This window comes from Balaenoptera borealis, assembly GCF_965194805.1.
Source record: "Balaenoptera borealis genome assembly, chromosome: 20".
NCBI lineage: Eukaryota > Metazoa > Chordata > Mammalia > Artiodactyla > Balaenopteridae > Balaenoptera > Balaenoptera borealis.
In genome coordinates this window covers 33,792,863-33,805,661 of record NC_138879.1, presented here as the reverse complement: position 1 = coordinate 33,805,661, position 12,799 = coordinate 33,792,863, and the positions used below count along the sequence as shown (strand labels likewise).

The following is a 12,799-nucleotide window of genomic DNA, read 5'->3' as shown; positions in this document are numbered from 1 at the left end:
ACGCACCTATGGTCACCTTATCTTTGATAAAGGAGGCAAGAATATACAGTGGAGAAGGGACAGCCTCTTCAATAAGTGGTGCTGGGAAAACTGGACAGGTACATGTAAAAGTATGAAATTAGAACACTCCGTAGCACCATACACACAAATAAACTCAAAATGGATTACAGACCTAAATGTAAGGCCAGACACTATCAAACTCTTAGAGGAAAACATAGGTAGAACACCCTATGACATAAATCACAGCAAGATCCTTTTTGACCCACCTCCTAGAGAAATGGAAATAAACACAAAAATAAACAAATCGGACCTAATGAAACTTAAAAGTTTTTGCATGGCAAAGGAAACCATAAACAAGACGAAAAGACAACCCTCAGAATGGGAGAAAATATTTGCAAATGAAGCAACTAATAAAGGATTAATCTCCAAAATTTACAAGCAGCTCATGCAGCTCAATATCAAAAAAAAGAAAAAAAAAAAAGCCAATCCAAAAATGGGCAGAAGACCTAAACAGACATTTCTCCAAAGAAGATATACAGATTGCCAACAAACACATGAAATAATGCTCAACATCATTAATCATTAGAGAAATGCAAATCAAAACTACAATGAGGTATCATCTCACACCAGTGAGAATGGCCATCATCAAAAAATCTGCAAGCAATAAATGCTGGAGAGGGTGTGGAGAAAAGGGTACCCTCTTGCACTGTTGGTGGGAATGTAAATTGATACAGCCACTATGGAGAACAGTATGGAGGTTCCTTAAAAAACTAAAAATAGAACTACCATATGACTCAGCAATCCTGCTACTTGGCATATACCCTTAGAAAACCATAATTCAAAAAGAGTCATGTACCAAAATGTTCATTGCAGCTCTATTTACAATAGCCAGGACATGGAAGCAACCTAAGTGTCCATCAACAGATGAATGGATAAAGAAGATGTGGCACATATATAAAATGGAATATTACTCAGCCATAAAAAGGAACGAAATTGAGTTATTTGTAGTGAGGTGGATGGACCTAGAGTCTGTCATACAGAGTGAAGTAAGTCAGAAAGAGAAAAAGAAATACCATATGCTAACACATATATATGGAATCTAAAAAAAATGGTCCTGAAGAAGCTAGGGACAAGACAAGAATAAAGACACAGACCTACTAGAGAATGGACTTGAAGATATGGGGAACGGGAAGGGTAAGCTGTGATAAAGTGAGAGAGTGGCATGGACATATATACATTACCAAACGTAAAATAGATAGCTAGTGGGAAGCAGCCACAGGGCACAGGGAGATCAGCTCGGTGCTTTGTGACCACCTAGAGGGGTGGGATAGGGAGGGTGGGAGGGAGAGAGATGCAAGAGGGAAGAGATATGGGAACATATGTATATGTATAACTGATTCACTTTGTCATAAAGCAGAAACTAACACACCATTGTAAAGCAATTGTACTCCAATAAAGATGTTCAAAAAACAAAAAGAAACAGTTGAATATGATTGGTAAGGTGCTCTGTAGACCTGTTACTACTGGCTGGGGAAGCTGTGTTAGTTGATGAAGATAAGCAGATCATTTGTGGGAGCCAGGAATATTTGAATGGCGTTAGCATCTGGAGAAGTAATTTAGGGTTGAGGGATGAGTCTTGAAGGAGAGAGAAGTTACCTCTGGTCCAATCTGGGGAGCAGGAAAGGCCACCCCTCCATTTCATACTGACCCAGTACCTGAAAGAGCCACCACTGGAATCCACTATTTGGATTAAGTCAGACATTCTCAAAGTATATTCTTCTGAATACCACATATAAAAGGACTGTGTGTTCAAACACATTTATTTTCTTTACTTCAGGACTTTTTTAGATTTAACTCTCCTAATATTCTTTGAGAATCTCCAAGAGGAAGCTGGAGCATATATTTCCTACTTTTTTTGTTCAGAGAACTCTTTGTTTTGTTTTCCTTTGGCTGGAGGAGCCGCTCATAAGAACATCCTTTTATGGGTCTTGGGTTAAGGCATTGTTTCCCTAGAAGACCCCTGCAAAGTCACATACTGCTGGGGCAAAGTAACATTATTTTATCCTCTCTTCTTTCCACAAACCAGTGGAGGTGCAGAGGAGAGAAGAATGGAACAAATGGCTAAGAGACCAAGGATGGAGTATGGAAAAGAGGAGGAGGGAGGAAGAGTATGGGGCCCATTCAGAAAGTAGGATAAGGGGAGTGGTGACAACAGAGGGAAAGACCAGGCCCTGAGCCTCTTGGTAACCACGGCAGACAGGAGGGGAAACCGTAATGACTCTCCTTCCTGAATTGAGTTTTGTGGCTCTAATTACCTCCTAAAAGCAAGTAAAATAGGTACTTGAGAGAGACAAAGAATTCTTTTTCGTTTTAACACTTAATTCTAAGAAATAATTGATCATATGGCTTCTTATATAAGAGACACTGAATAACATATTAGATGGTCTTCAACAGCGAATTTACAGAAGGCATAGAAACATCCTTCACATGGCTGTTTCCTCTATTAACATATAACAAAAACCAAAGACTTAGTATGAAGTCACAGCCCTTCGTGGGAATATCTGCAGTGAACTAAGGTCTTGTAGCCTGGCACGTTACTTAGTGATCTCAAGTCACACGGGGCGTAGACAGATCAGGGGCTCTCACAAGAGGGAGAGTTAACAAGTTAACCAGGTGCAGATCACTGATGTGCACAGAGTTGGTTATTACCTTGGTTAAGTGCTACTGGAGAAAGCTGAGAATAGGGTTCTGAGTGAAATGTGTATAGGGCAGGATCATTTTGAAAGTAGGGGGAGGAATAGTAGGGAGAAGGGCTCAGGTGGAAGCAGCGTACAGACTCATGATGATTCAGCAAGGATGTGTCTTGGAGGCCACAGAATTAGATTCAAAAGTGGGTAAAATTCTCAGAGAGTAGATGGCCTAAGATAGTGCTGGTACAATGAAACCTAGCTCTGAAGCCCCAAATCAAAAATTGAAGGAACAATATACAACCCAGGGTTCAAAATGATTGATTGTATTTCCAAATGGAAGAGACCCCCAACACTCAGATTAAGTGTAATTTACAAATGACTCAAGCACAGTTGAAAAATGTCAAGAAAACCAAATTTCACTGTTCACTGATGTAAACGTTCTACACTCTGGTTGTTTCAGAGAAAAGCTAATAACTTGACCATCCTAACAGTTACAAGAGCCATTTTCATATGTCCCTCCCATCAAATACTGTACCCTTTGGTCACTTTGTCCAACACTTGGCCTCCAGGTTGTGATGGTCCTATTCAGGCTCCCCAAATCCCTAAACTCTAATTTTATTAAACATTGCAACATTTGCTCAAATATTGGGTTTCTTCTCAGAATTTCAGGGAATCTTTAATTCCCACAAAACCTATGAGCTCTAGCTCTATCAACATTTGTTTATTTATTTTTAATAATATGAAACTAGCACAAACAGGGAAACGTGGGCAGAGAAAGAAGCAACGGAAGCTGCTCACAGTGGCTGTGATTTAGATGGGCTCCTGTAGGAAAATGCTAGAAAGGATGTGAGGATGGGGCCAGAGGGGAAGGGGGAGGGCTTGGAGAGGGTAATGCTGTTTACTCTCCCATACGAAGGCTTTGTAGAGGGGAGAGGAGAGTATTAATAGGTTTTATGGGTTCCAAACCAGAGGAAATATGTAAGATAGACTGTGAGTCATGGATGAGTCACTTACAAATGAGAAAACTGAAGGCCAGAAGACTGTCATTTCTCTAAGATCAGATAGTGTCAAGGCCAAGGTTAAAATCTAAACCTCTGGGGACTTCCTTGGCAGTCCAGTGGTTAAGATTTGGCTCTTCCAGTGCAGGGGGCACGGGTTTGATCTCTGGTTGGGGAGAACTAAGATCCCATATGCTGCACAGCATGGCCAAAAAACAAACAAACAAAACCCACCTCTGAACTCCCAGTTCATTAGTGTATTTGCCACATGACTTGGACGGGCTGCAAGTGTGGAGAGAGCTGTTTTGCTGTCCTGAGATCTGGGCTGACTTTGAGGGGACAGAAGAGCACAGGGGAGATTGGTTACACTCGGGAAATTTCCCCAAATCAACAGAAAGAGAAGGGAGGCGTGCGTATGTAGACTGCAAACTTTTTGAAATTTGCTTCCGGTGTCCTAACGAGCTCCTGAACACCAGGAAAATACGGAGGTCTCTCCATGCGGGAGGTCTAAGAGGCAGACGATGCATGAAAAATGCCAGGGCCAGGCAGGCAGGCAGCTGTTCATATTTCAGGAAAAGGGCAATGATATTGATGGAATCCTTCTGCAGAGGAAAAGAGACTCCACATACTGAATAAGTTTCACAGTTCGGCTTCTTTACAGACAGCACAAATCCGATGTAGTCACTTGACCTCACTCTGTGGCTTCCTCCTCACGGATTTGACCCACTTTTACCAACCCTCTCACAGAGAAGATGCTCTTTTCCCAGTGAGCCCCAGTATCTTCCCGTCGCCCTAATCTGTGGACAGCTCCCATAGGAACCTGGGTCCCTATCACCATCTTCAGTGAGACTCTAGTATTGCCCTACTGGAGGGGGAAAAGAGTCCCCCCACAAAACACTTTCCCTCCTCTTATCCACGCCCTTTTGATCTTTCACAAAATGTAATGTCACATGATGGTAGCCTCAGAGGTCAGACTTTCACTGTTGGTTGGTCCCTCTGAGGGGTTTTTAAGTTGAGAACTGTTGGAAGCCCTTTGGGCTGTAGGCTAAGGTACAACAGCAGGTATCAGAGGGACAATGACAAATGAGAATGGTGTCAAGAGAGACTGTTCAAATAAACAGTTGGATGCTTGGAAGTACAGCCTGAAGACCTCAGATCTTTCTCTCCCCTCTGTTTCTTTTTTCCCCCAAAACAGAAGATTAAGTTTGCTGTGAACATGAGCTGATGAAAAGAATTCAAATAGTGCTTTGAATAGGCCCCCAGTCAGACCCACAGGAGAGCTACAAATTGCTTTTGGAGACACCAGTCTCCCTTTACAGAAAGTTAGCATAAAGCCTGCATATCTTCTTTCTATAAGGTACTAACTTGTAAATTAACCTTTAATGGTGTATAAATGATGTTCTGAAAGAACTGCTTATGCAGCTATATTTATGATCTAGAAAATTGCAAATATTTACAAGATTATAGGTGTTAATGGTCTGTCAAAAATGTTTGTATATTGTACATACATTAAACCCCGGTTTCAGACCACCCTGGTATAAAAGACCACCACTCTCTAGTCCCATATAGTGTTTCGCTTTGATTCCATATATGCCAATCCCTATAATTAGCCTGTTCCCTAATATAGATCAAGTCCACTTTATAGGGAGTTCTCCCGATAGTTTTCATTTAGTTTAAATCCAGGACCCAGGCTGCCTATGTAAACTGTTTGCTAAATGGCCCAGGATGGCCAATCGATCTCATGTCAGCCCTTCGGAGGCTCCTGGGCGATGGCCTGTGAACTTGTCCGTCTTGTTCCTGAGTGGGCCCCACTGCAAGGCCCAAGTGCCCCTGGTTTGATTGCTTTCCTGAAATAAAATTAAGCATATATGCGTGCTCCCAGGACTCTCCTTCTGCTGAGGTTCAGTCATTTGAGCCACAGACATAATTCATTTCAAAGCGCAGCCTAGTGTGACAATAGCACCTTAACTCCAGTGCTTGACACCGGAAAGGACATCAGGCAAAAGGGGACGGACACTCTCCTTTTTCCGTCATCGTTAATCCTATTGTGGCACATTTCTCTGAACATCTGTGTTCCGTGAGTGGGTGCGGCAGGAAGAAAAGAAAAAGGGTCACAGGTTGTTTTGAAATGGTTCTTCCATCCTAGTTTATTATCTCATTTGCACATTTTCATTAATGTCAAACTGTTTCCACAGCTGTCTCAAGATGATGGGTCTCCCGAGGCATTTGCCAGAGCTGTGTCTGTTGCAGCAATTCAGAGAGCAAGCTTCTTTTCAAATGTTAGAAAGGAGCTGCCTTCTTACCTACTCCACTAAAAACACGCAGGAATATGTTTGCCGAAGTTCTGATGTGACTAGATGAACTTTTGAATTTTTTTTTTGTTTTTTTTTGTTTTTGTTTTTTTAAAAATATTTATTTATTTATTTATTTGGTCGCACAGGGTCTTAGTTGCGGCACATGGGCTCCTTAGTTGTGGCATGCGAACTCTTAGTTGCAGCATGCATGTGGGATCTAGTTCCCTGACCAGGGATCGAACCTGGGCCCCCTGCATTGTGAGCGCAGAGTCTTATCCACTGCGCCACCAGGGAAGCCCTTTTGTTTTGTTTTAACGTTTTTATTGAAGTACAGTTCCTTTACAATGGTGTGTTAGTTTCTGCTTTATAACAAAGTGAATCAGTTATACATATACATATGTTCCCATATCTCTTCCCTCTTGCGTCTCCCTCCCTCCCACCCTCCCTATCCCACCCCTCTAGGTGGTCACAAAGCACAGAGCTGATCTCCCTGTGCTATGTGGCTGCTTCCCACTAGCTATCTATTTTACGTTTGGTAGTGTATATATGCCCATGCCACTCTCTCACTTTGTCACAGCTTACCTGTTTTACATAGCTCTTCACATAATCACTCCCTCCCACTCTGTCCACTCCCCCACCCCACCCTCAAAAACAGAGCAGGGAAATAATAAAGTCAATTTTCCTTTAAGCCCTCTAACGAGCCCTGACGACACACACTTAATTTTCTTGAAAATAAAATAGGGGTTTGGGTGGCTGCGGACGGATCGAAACCATTGAAGTCTCTGCAGAGGTCCTAACTGGAGCCGGCCAGATGGCTTCGGGCTCCAAAGGAGGAGCAGGATGCCCCAGAGTGAAGGGGAGAGGCTCTGAGGAACCGGGAGCTCTGTGTTGGGGAGAGTGGCCTCTCCGGTCCTCTTCTCTGAGATGATTCTCAGAGCTACCAAGTCTTTGGACCTGCCCTGTATTTGGGAAGGATATCAGGATGCTTGAGAGGGCTTACCCACAGAACTCCATTGGAGCTGTTCTGGAAATTTCTCTACCTTAAAATGCCTGTCACACCTGTTAGGCTAATGATTCAGTACCTAGGATTTTGGCCCTTCGGGGACCCATGCAGGAAGAGACGGGCGTCTCAGAGATATTCCCAATATGTCAGAGACACCCACTGGAGTCATAGAACTAACTGGGTTCAGACTGAGAAGGAGAGCTAAAACCTTTGTAACTCAAATCCTATCAACTCAATGTGTTTGTGTTGGTTCTCTTACAATGGCAGTTTCTGATCAATAACAAAATGAGGAAATTGTTTTTCAATAATTGCATCTGGTGTATATCCTTCAAAACTATGGACTCGGAGAGGAAAGGAGGATAACAAGGTCCATGGAGGTGAAAAGTGAGGAGCCACTGGTCTAGGGGGGCTCCGTGTGGGCTACGGAGCACCAAATCACCCCTTTTTTTATTCGGATGCCAAGTGAGGAAACTGAAAAGTAAACACAAGATCAGATCCCAATCAGGGACAGAGGCCAATCTCTGTTCAGTTGCCTCTTATGTTTATCTAGGAAAACAAATGGCTGAATAGCCAAGTGTACTATATTTGCTTACTCTCACAAGAGGGTTATGAGTATGTTAGCTTTCTCTCTTACTCGAGAAGTGATCCTCTTTCAGATGGAAGCTTAAAATTAAGGAGCAACCTGGGCACCAGGCAGGTGAGGCTGGGCCTGGGCTGTTCCTCAGCGTTGTTTAAGAGGGAGGGGCCTGGAATAGTCACACAAACAGCCCTGCGTCCATTCCGCCTGGAGAGAACGACAGGGCCTGGGAGGAATTCATCAATTGTTTCAAACCTTTTTTTTTTTTTTTTTTTTTTTTTTTAAGCATTATGGGTTTGGCAAAACCCCAGGCATACTTTACCAAGTGCTTTTTTCCCTCACTTTTTAATCCCACGTGTATTTCAAATGCAATCCGTATGTTACTGATTCATTTACACTTAACTCATCAAGAATGCTGGTTGGGATGAATTAGTCGATGCCCAAGGAGAAGGCTGGTCCCCTTTTAAAGATGTTAGGAAGCTTTTTCCCGCCTCAGCCCTGTTTGCCAAATGTAGTTCAAAGTGAGCCACCACCCCCGCACCACCAATTTTTAATAACATTAGAAAAGCCATTTGCAAGGAGCACTAAACTTGGGGGAATTCTTCATTCCACTCTCCCTCATTTAAAAATCCGTGTGCATTTTAAGGGAAATCTAATCCATATGCTTCTGATTCATTTACACTTAAATCATTAAAATGTTGTTTGGAGCAGCCACTTGGTAAACAGAAATGAGTACGAGCCTCTTTTTTTATTATTATTTCATGAAGCCCTTTTCTGCAAAACAGGAAGTCACACTGGGAAAGTTGACTGTCCCAAAGTTTAAACTTGGTATGATAATTTTTAAGCCACCTTGGTTTTGATAAACCTATTTTTGGCTATCCTCACATGAAACCCAGGGCAGCACTCTGCTTGAATGGCAGATGCATGATCATAATTGCACGTAATGAGCCAAATTGCATCCGTGAGTAAGTTACTTCCTTTAAGTAATTTGAACGGAGTGTGTGTGCGTGCGTGTGATAACAAATCCTTTGGACGCTAAATATACCTGGTAAGAGGGGACTGAAGATGGAATTGTATGCTGAGAAAGAGGAGAGAATCAACGTGAAATGGTTTATGTGTTTCCATGAACATTAATGGGAAACACACGGGATATAGTCTTCTTTAGTCCTAGTTGAAGACTAGTTAAGGTCATTGAACCTGTGTCATCAAGCTCACTGACAAACTAGAGGGGCAAATTGTTACCGTCCCCTTGTTCTCTCTCCTCTATGACAATGTATGCCAGTGGACTTTACTCTCTTTCTAAACCCTTTTTGTCTTCCTCCCCTGAATCTCATGGTATAAATTATACTGGGAACACTCACCTACTCTAACCTTTTCATTTTACAGAAGCAGAAACAGAAGTCCAAGAGTTAGTAACAAAACTAGGACATAGAAGTTTTGACTCCTGAAGTCAAATTCATAGTGGTTAAAAATGAGGACTTGTGAAGCGTGTTTGAATACTGACTTCCCCACTCAATGGTTGGTGATTTTAGGCCTGTTACTTAACCTTGCTACATCTTCTTTCCCTCAAAAATAGGCATCATAATAGTACCTAAACTACAGAGCTGTTGTGAAGATTACATAAGCCACTCCACGCAATGATGTCCAGATGTAATAGACACTCAAGAAATCATGGCTGACATTCTTTCTACTCCTCTGTACAGTCACTCTATATCACTAATAATTTGGGGATTTCATCAGGGCAAAGGAATTTTATGAATAAAGAGACCAGGGTAGCTGCAGTGGACTGGATAATTTGTATATGTTCTAAAGTCCTTTCTGTACCCACTCTTTATTCCAAATCCTGCCCAGTGATGGGCAGGATCCGTGCACACCCAGCTCTGCAACAGAAAGCATATAGATGGGGTCAGCACCTTCCCGACATGGAACTCTGAACAAAACTCTCACATCCTGTGGCAATGAATGTGAAAGCAGAATGGAGACTATTTAGAGGCGGAAAAAAAGCATTACAGCCATCATTTATTAATGTTGTTACTATTTTCACATCTATAGCCTAGTATTATCTTTCAAATATAATTTTTAAGCCATAGTAGGGCATTATGATTTCTAGTTTGCACCGTGGGTCATGAAAGTTCCTAAAAGTTCACCTATCAGGTAAAGACATCTGAATCCCATTAGAACTGTGAGATGGGGATTTCATGGCAAATAAAAACACTGTATCATTTTAATAAAATCATCATGTGCAAGTGAACATGGAGGCAAGGAAGGGTTAAATCTGTAAGCCTTTACTCAACACTTCTTATTCTGGCTAAAATGCTACACTTCCTGCAGAGACTTTTAGTAACAACATTATCAGTCTGCTACAGAAGCTGGGGTTAGTTCCAGATTTTTGTTTATCTTAGGTTGAGGAATTATAGTGAGGTTTCCAGGGTAGCATTTGAATAAGGACAGGGCAAGAGGCTGACAAGTGCTCTTGGAAGGCAGGGGTGCTGGGAGGCAAGACAGGTAAGCTAACCAGTGCACGTTTCCCCTTTGGTTCCAAAATCCCCTCCTGGAGCTTCAAATGCTGCTGGAGAAAACCGATGGCGACCTGTTTTCTAGATCCACGGTGACACATCCTTTAATATTAATTTCTTAAATTGTCCAAAGGAAACTGTGGCTATGCCTGTTTCCATGGTGTCAAACATCTGGATGAAGGCTGGGGGGAGGGAATCCCCTGAATAGGGGATTTGTCCTCATTTGCTGTGGCCTGGAGGGTCGGCGACTCTGAGTAAACTGGCAGGGTTTCTGAAGAGCACATCATTCTGGGAAAGAAGCTGAGAGTCCAAGTGGAGGGTTTTACACACTGTTGGAAAATGCTCCCCACCGTGTCACTGGGGTGTCTGCAAGCCTGGAGCCTGTGGGATTGACCCTCTTTTTCCAGAGTCATGAGCAAGAGAGAGACTGTTAATATTTAAGGGCCAGTGAATAAAATCAGTCGTGTAGCACGTGGCATTAATGCAGCCCTGTTGTTTACAGCTCAATCTACAACCAAGGGCAAGTGAACAGATGAATCTCGAAGGTCCTTATCAGCTGCAGGATTCAAGTGCCAGCTTTTCCTAGTAGATAAATGACATCTCTACCCCCAGGACCACTGCATCCTCCTCCTCCTCATCACCACCACCATCAACACAAAGCTAAGTGAGAGCTTACTATTTCTGGTACCAAACCAAGGCTTTAAGATATCATTTAATTTAATCTACTAGTAACCCTTTGAAGTTGGTGCCACCACAATTTCCTATTCATAAATCAGGAACCCAAGGTTAAATGAGTTGACCAGGCCACCAAGATAGCAAGTGACAGACCTAGGACTTGACCTCGAAGCTTATGGCATTGGTCAGTATGCAGTTAGGTAATCCAGACCTAACTTGAATGAATGAATGAATAAATGAATAAACAAATAATTACAAAGGCCCATTCTGACTTAACTCACTTCAGTGACTGTTGATAATATTGGAAGATAATAATTGTTTGGCAAAAGAGCTAGAATTAGGGTTGAATTCCAAATTTATCACTTTGTAGATGTGTAGCCTTAGGCAGGTAATTATGTCTCTGAGCTTAATTTTGTACCTGTAAATAGGGATAAAAGTAACCACTCTGTAGAGTTGTTATTAAAGTTTTAAAATACAATATATAGTGTGTCTGGTTCATAGTTGGTCACTAATATGTGTTGCATATTATTTTTAAATACCTTGAATGTTTATATTAATTGCTTATTACAAGTGACCTAAAACTATCTTTTAAGAAAATTGGACAGGTAAAAGTCAAGGGAAGCTGGCCTCATTTTCTGCCTACCATCCTTAAACCTTCAGAATATGACAGCCCCCCACTCTTTACTCCAAGTTCTCAGCCTCATATAATGAAAAAACAAACCTGATGAATTCCAGCTTCCTTTCATAAGGTGAGAGAACTAGAGGAGGGAAGGCTTGGGTCTGCCAAGAGGAAAATACTCAAATTTTGAGAGACTAAGAGAAATATCACATCTTTCTTATTTTTGTAGTTTGCAAATAATGATTTCCTTCCAAGCTCACAGATAATGGATTAAAATCAACACTTCTCTACTCCCCAGTGAAATGGCTTGACTTGAGTTTTTGAAAATGTTTTCATTAATCTTTTCTAACTCCTAACAGGCTGTTCTCAGACTAAGGCTAGCACTGGTGGTTTACACTGCTGGACAATGAAGGAATTCAGAATAGAAACAGCCACTCTTTGGGTAGGTCTTGGCTCATGACACATTCTTTCTTTAGACAGAGTCATTATCTACTAATTCTTCTCCACAGTAAATTTGCAGTTCTTATATAAATTCCTGTTATTAGAATATGGAGCCTTAACCAGTAATGACAAAATATAACCAAGGCACTCAAACGTTTTAGACTCGATTGTCTTGAATATCTAAAATTTAACAAGCTTGTGTAAAAGCTGTGTGATATACAATAGTCCAGGGAAAAGTTGACCATTTACAAAGCATGATTGGGTTACAGTTACCACACTGACCTTCTTGCTTTGTAAACAGGCTACTTTTTCACTGGGGTAACATACAGATTAAATTTCCATTAAAAATTAGCCACTTCTAAATTTATACAATTAATTTGGACTTCTCTGGGGGTACCAAGGAAAGGATGGAAATGCACTTTTCTTTTTACAAGTGTGTTTCTCACAAGGAGTATCCCCTTCCACACAGCCTGAGCTTAAAGGGAGTAGCGAGTGTCCTCTTCTGGGGCAAGTGTCTGTACTTGGTGGATGGAATTGGCAGAGAGGGCTAAATCCTACATTCCAGGCATTTGGAGCTGTGCTGTGACTCAAAAGCAGGGAGCCTGAAAAAAAGCTGGACTTACTTCCCACCTCCTCCACCCTGTCTGTACCCAAAGGCACCAGTGCTCTTTCCAGTATATTCTATAGTTCCAAGCTCAAGGACTGTGCAAACGTAACCACCAGTTGTGACCAGCTGTCTCCACCAAAACACCATCAGTGCAGGGCTGGCACAAAAGAGAATCACTGAATCAAATGGCCATGGTCAAGGGTAGGCTAGAACCCAGGACTTACTTCCCCTGCTGCCTTTCTCCCCTACCCTCATTCCTTCCTGTTCATGGCCTTTCACTGTTCATTCTTCCTCTCCCTGGCCCTCTCGGACTGTAGTCATTTAAGCCTTAGTGCTCATGGATTAGAGGCAGGACTGGTCTGGTGTCAGGAGGCAGGAT

General features: G+C 42.1%; 1 protein-coding gene and 1 long non-coding RNA gene across 2 annotated transcripts in view; one reads left to right on the top strand and one right to left on the bottom strand.

Moving 5' to 3' along the window:
• Positions 1–12,799, bottom strand: part of ANKFN1 (ankyrin repeat and fibronectin type III domain containing 1) — a 424,018-nt gene that overhangs the window by 219,354 nt on the left and 191,865 nt on the right. The gene's annotated exons all lie outside the window — the stretch shown is intronic.
• LOC309618349 overlaps positions 1–12,799 on the top strand; it is a 353,317-nt gene that overhangs the window by 336,121 nt on the left and 4,397 nt on the right. Inside the window, exon 2 of the long non-coding RNA XR_014238430.1 lies at positions 6,279–11,814. This is a non-coding gene — a long non-coding RNA (uncharacterized lncRNA). The remainder of the gene's footprint in view (positions 1–6,278; positions 11,815–12,799) is intronic.